This window comes from Pinus tabuliformis, chromosome 4_2, assembly GCF_031772625.1.
Source record: "Pinus tabuliformis cultivar Carrire ecotype Pingquan chromosome 4_2, CPIR1, whole genome shotgun sequence".
In the NCBI taxonomy this organism is placed as follows: domain Eukaryota; kingdom Viridiplantae; phylum Streptophyta; class Pinopsida; order Pinales; family Pinaceae; genus Pinus; species Pinus tabuliformis.
This window is the reverse complement of record NC_142304.1, coordinates 330,873,363-330,880,051: the sequence shown is the minus strand read 5'-3', so window position 1 is coordinate 330,880,051 and position 6,689 is coordinate 330,873,363.

Genomic DNA, 6,689 nt, shown 5'->3' with positions numbered 1-6,689 from the left:
GCTGCCAACAAGCCTTGTCCTGCACACCCTTATTTTATAATGTCATGCCTGCAACCTGCCAAATTCGTGCTACCATGCACATTCACCAGACTGTTGAAATTATATGGCACTACCATGCCCAGCGTTCACCTACTCATGGCCTTCTGCGCCCTCAGCCCTCCTTACTGCAATTTGTGCGCACTCTGCCTACTCGGTGCCTTACCGTGCCCTTCGTTCATCCTTGAACGCACTGTTCCAACCAACTCGAGCTCTATTGGAACTTTAACCTGCCCGCACCTTCGTTCGGGGTGACATGGTGTATTAGTTTTCCCATAGTGGCCTCGAGTCACCTACACCCAACACTTACAGTGTGCCAAACTCTGTTGGTCCATCGCACTTTGTTTTTCCCATCCAACATGTGGTCAAGACTATTAACTTGGCCTTATTGCAATATAACAACTCATCACACTACTGTTCGGTTCGCCCAAAAACCCCAAACCTTGCCTTTTCGACTTCAGTCCTGCGCATGCACTCCACCTGTGGCTTTGGCCCTCTTCATTCCATGGGTTTTGTATTTTCTCTATTCTTTTTGGTCGAGTTCATTGATGATTTGAATTTCCATCATTCACCTTCAATATATGTGTGTGTTATGCCATGGTAACACCAAGGGACATGACCCTTTTTTTACCCAAGGTGTCAACCCAACCTCCAAACCATGCGTCAACCTGCACACTTATAAGTGTCAGGCCAACCCATATAATGTATGTTGTTGCCCTCCATCACACATGTCCACTGATATATTAAAGTAATGGAAAATTGTTTACATCATCAAACCTGCTAGCTAGTCCTTTCCAAGACATGTTTAAGCGCTACAAAGGTATGCCCTACAACACTGGTTAAAGACCTCCTTAAAGAGTAATATAATTATTTTGTACATCTCTTTCCCACACAAATGTAGGAGTGGTATCAGAAAGGACTATGGAAGCATCAAGTAGTAATTCAACCCTCGGAAAGGAGTAATATAACTCGATAAATTACAATATATAAAACCCTAACCATGATATTAAACAAATATTGTACATCACTGAGGAAGAAAATCATTGTGTTCCATTTAATTCATGAGAGCAGTGGTTAAAAACCCATGAAACTTGAGTCAGAAAAACTAATTTTGACTAGAAATAAAGAACCAGTGGAACCCGTAACCCATTACTAGGAGGGTTTGACTCAAGACAATTCCACATAGATACAAACTCTAGAACCACACAAAAAGGGTGAGCACAGACATCCGTAGTCGAGAGCAAGGTTTGCTAACCTGTGTGAGGAAAATGCGGCGAGGGTTTCGTGGAACCTTTGGGAGAAAACAACACCATTCGGCATAGGGTTATTGATAACCTGTAAGGTGCAATGGGAGAGAAAAGTAAGCAATATTATGCATTTGAGAGTCGTTATTCAAAAACAAAATATATTTTTGTGATACTTACCAGGTTATCATTGTGAAAGGGGTTTCTCAAGAGTCTTCCTTCGCCAAGAGTTATTTCCCGACTTCTTTGCATGAAGCTTAAGGAGTTGCAGGGCTAGCCTATGAAAGGGTGAACAGTAAATGAGTCAACTGTGGCACTGGAGGAGAAACTACGTTACCTCAACCAGCCTCCCTTCTTGTGGACCATCCATCTTAGGGTTCATCCTAGAATTGTCGATCTAGATCTTGGGATCTGGACAGGACATGTGTAAATCTAAGTGTGAATGTCCATAGAGTTCTTGGGTACTTGTCACCTCAGCCCTCTAGAGGGACCTAACCATGGTCCTATGCATAAACTCGGCACACAAGCAAAGGGGTGATTCTAGGTTGCATAAACTACATCGAATACAAGTATGAACCAATTAAAAGGGGGGATTTTCTAACATGTTATCAACCAAATCTAAAGGATTACATTCGTAATTTGAATTGGTAGCAGAGATTGTACGTAATCAAAGATAAAGGTTAACTTTGACACATTATAATGTTTCATAACCAATCACATTAATTTTGTATGCAATGAATCAATTCATACACATAATTACTTGTTATATAATGTGTTATGTTGAAAGTAACAAAACAATCTATGTGGAAGGGTAAAACGCTTAAATAAATTCTAAATGTAATTCGTCCCTAGTTATGGTGGAAATGTTTATTGTTGTTGCAAAGTAAATGTAAATTCTTTTTGTTATTGAAATTGTAGGTGTCACAATGTCTGACCAGAGAAGAAGAATAAGATGAATATCATCTACTTCTTCTATAGTAGCTCCAAATTCTACACATCACAGTGACGAATTTTCTTCGTTCACCTTATTTGGATGCATGGATACTAAAATTTTTCAAAAACTTAATTTTGTTGTATATTTTGAGAGAAAAAGAATCATTAATATAACATGCGAAACATTGAGGAAATAAGTGAAATTAATTTCAAGGTAAAGTGTATAGTCTGTGTTCTATTTATTTATAAATATTTTGAGTAAATGTTTTCTCATCCATGTTTGAGTTACCATAGTTAAATTTGGATGCCTCCTTATCAAGCTCCATATAGGTGGCCATGAAGGATGCCATTGAGTTTGGAAAAGTTAGAGGACCGAGTAATAGTTGGGCCATAATTGGTGCAAGAAATGGAGTAACAGGTAAAACAGGTTCAACAAAGGTTAAAGGAAGCACAAGAAAGATATAAGAGTTATATCGATGCACATAGGACTGATCGAAGTTATGAAATATGAGACCATTTTTTTATTCATAACCAACCTAACAAAAGCACCATTCAGTTTGTGAAAGGGACAAATTTATCACCTTAGTTTATAGGACCTTTTAGAATCAAGTGGACAAGTTTCCTATCATCTTGTACTACCGCCCCATTTCCATAAAACTCATGATTTTTTTTCATGTTTCTATTCTACGACATTATGTTTTTGATGAATCTTCCAAACTTGGAGAGAATTGCAGGTCTCAGAAGTGGGAATTGTAATAGTCGAACCATTACGCATATTGCACTGTAGTGTTCTACAACTCAAACATCGCATGGTGAACCAGGTTAAGGTCCAATGGAACAAGTATGGTCTGGGATCTGCTACCTGGGAGGATGTAGAGACTATACGTCATGACTACCTCCCACTTTTTGAGCATCTGTGATGCCTATTTTGACTTAGATAGCTACCTATGCTAAGGCTTTATTTGTATTTTCATGTTGTTTTATTTATGAACTCTATGTAATATTGATGCATTTTAGTTGGACATATGAAACGGCTTATATAAATCATTTGATTGATTAGGCATTGTTTATTAAAATATTTCATGTATGACTTATTTGATGCATGATTTACCTGATGTACAACTTACTCAGTTATGATTTATCTAGTGTATGACTTATCAGAGTTATTATTATTTGATGTATCGGTTAAGGGGATATGATTTATCTAATGAATGACATTGAAGTTGTGACTTATATAATGCAAGATTTATTTCCAGTATGTTGTTATGGAGTACAAAATTGGCACATGGATACTAGACTTAATAACATGATGATTAAGATCATTTATCTATATATATTTTGTTGTTATGTATATGCATGAATGAGAACTAACTTGCAGACGGGAAAGAACTATATGATAACCAAGATCTATGCTTCCAATTGGGGAATCTTGAGACATCCAATGATGAATGGTACAATGTACATTGTTCTATTACATTTTGTATCTACTTGATATGCACTATTATGACATGGATAAAGTGTAAATGGCAAGTGACATCACTGCCTGAATGCATTATTTGATGACAAGTAATCAACCAACACGGTAGTTTGGTCCATATTAGGGTGTTGACCCTAATTTTGAGGATGGGAGGAAGCATTTCACACTGTCTAGCGTCCAAGCCTGGTATCGTGGGAAGGCAGTGATTAACACACTCCCCTAGACGTGTGATGAAAATTTCCAATGGCCTGCTAGGGAATTTAGGTAGATATAGTTGATGCTTCTACCATATTGGTTTTATAAATGGTTAGAATGACATAGCTGATGCCATAGTATATTGCAGTAGAGGATGGATACGATGGGAGTAGAAGTAGGTTAGGGAGGATAGGAGGTTATAGGTGAATTGGAGACTCTTGATGGGAAATGGTATCCTTACTTGAATTACATAATTTGACTACTATATATTTCTCTATTTTTTTATGCTTTATTGTCAAGCTTCTTTTGAACTCCTTGTGTCATTTTCACTTTAACTTCGGGAAGAAATTTTCTACTTGATCCTATTATGCTAATTTTTTTTAGTGTCTAATTAACTTGAAATTATTGACTTATAATTATTAAGTAATATTGGTATATACTTACACTTGTGAATCTGTAATTTTATTTTACTGATATGATGTTTATTATTTGCTATTATTCAATTCCCAAAGTGTCTTCTCAAATTTACTTTTGGATAATATATAGCCTTCTCCAATTTATTTCTAAATTAAATATCCATATTTCAATTCCCAATGTGTCTTCTCAAATTTTATTTTGGATAAGATATGGTTTTCTCCAATTTATTTCTAAATTAAATATCCATATTTCAATTCCCAAAGTGTATTTTCAAATTTACTTTTGGATAAGATATGGTATTCTCCAATTTCTTTCTAATTTAAATATCAATATTTCAATTCCCAAGGTTCCTCCAATTTAATTATGAATTAAATATTAATATTTTCATTCTCATGGTGTTTTCTCAAATTTATTTTGGGATAAGATATGGAAAGTAAAAATCAAGATCATTACATTAAAATCATGGGATGGTATTCACGGCATTGATGGTAGGTGGTTGAGATGGATGAAAGGAAGAGACATAAAGGGAAGGAGGATGAGAAGAGAAGGGGAAGATCCTTGTTCTTTATTTTGGCATTAGAGAATTTTATTTCAGGGGAGAAGGAATGTGGAGAAGGAAAAGGAAGAGAATGGAGAGATAAAAGAGAGAACTCAAACTTGGATTTATTGGAGAGTGTTGATTTTAACTTGGACACACTATAATTGGTTGGACTTGGGGTCAGAGGGATAGGGAACCTGTGGAGGTTCCCTGGGTTAGGAAACCATTCCTAGTTGGCTGGAAGGTAAATTCAGTCAGGTAGCCTAGCATGAGCATCCCAATGGAGTCAAGAGTATCACGTCCCTATCCTGATGGTAGTTTCTCAACCACACATAGGCAGGTGCGGCACCGCCACACTTTTTATTTTCACCAGTACTTAAGTGTACGAGCTAAGCCTAACCAAACACTTAATCAATTATTACTTCAAGCGTTATTATCGCAGTGGAAATAAACTCTTCAATTGACCATATCATCAATATAAATGCATAATAGAAATCATCAACACATCATCATATGTGGGAGAGGAAACTCCCTCGACCCTCCTTACTGCAGTCTGCCCACACTCTGCCTACTTGGTGCCTTATCACGCCCTCCGTTCAACCCTGAACGCACCGTTCCAACCCACCCGAGCTCTATTGGAACTTTGGCATGCCCATGCCTTCATTCGAGGTGAGACATCATATTGGCTCGACCACAGCTTCGCCGTAGCAGGCTCGGGTCGCCTACGCCCAACACTTGTTGTGTGCCAAACTCTGCTGGTCTGTCGCACTTCGTTCTACCCATCCAACCTGTGCTCGAGACTGTTAACTTGTCCCTACTACAATATAACAGCTCATCACACTATTTTTTGGTTCACCATAAACCCCAAACCTTGTCTTGTCGACTTCAGTCTTGTGCCTGCACTTCACCTATGATTTCGACCCTCTCCGTTCTACGATTTTTGTGTGTCTCTCTCGTTGTTTTTGGTCGAGTTCGATGATGATTTGAATGGACACCATTCACCTCCAATATATATGCGTGCTACGCCATGGTAACACTGAGGCACACGACCCTTTGTTTACCAAAGGGGTCGACCCAACCTCCAAATCGTGCATCGTCCTGCACACTTATAAGTGTCATCCCAACCCATATAATGTATTTCACTGCCCTCCATCTCACTATCGTTAAGGTCGGCCCACTCCACTTTCTTGCCCAGCTCGTCGGTCTACCTACACTTCAACACCATCACACAATATACCTGTCGCTCCACGCACTAAGTGTGGGCACGTCCATCGCACATCATGTCGACTCGCCCATTGATCTGAAATGACCATAAACTAAAATTTGATGTAGAATTGGTTAACCATTAATGATTTGAATGTTAGCTAAAAGCACACAAATCGAGGAAAATTGCTTGATAATAACACTTTATGACAGCTGATTAAACATAAAATCGATGCATAATAGAAACGCAAACAGTAAAAAGACAGTGATACTAGACAACAAGATTGATGACGGAGTTCGTCCCTGATGGACTATGTCTCTGGGCCCGCTTTCAAGATGGGCGATTGTTTTTATTAAGAATGAGAAGAAGGTGTTGATTACACAGAGAATTGATCAGTCTGAATTTGCACGCAGGCACTTCTGATCACTGTCATCATATATCCCTCTGAACCAGCTATCCAATGCTACTTATGGTTCCCAATTCCAACCCCGGATGCTCCCGTAACACTGAAAACAAAACCGCCTATGTCCTCCAAAATCTGCATACAAAAGTAAAAAACCACTCTAATGTCTTTCAAAGGACAAATCTACCTCTTATGGGCCTGCAAATACATTCAAACTCCCTTCACTGAGTTTAGGGATGAAT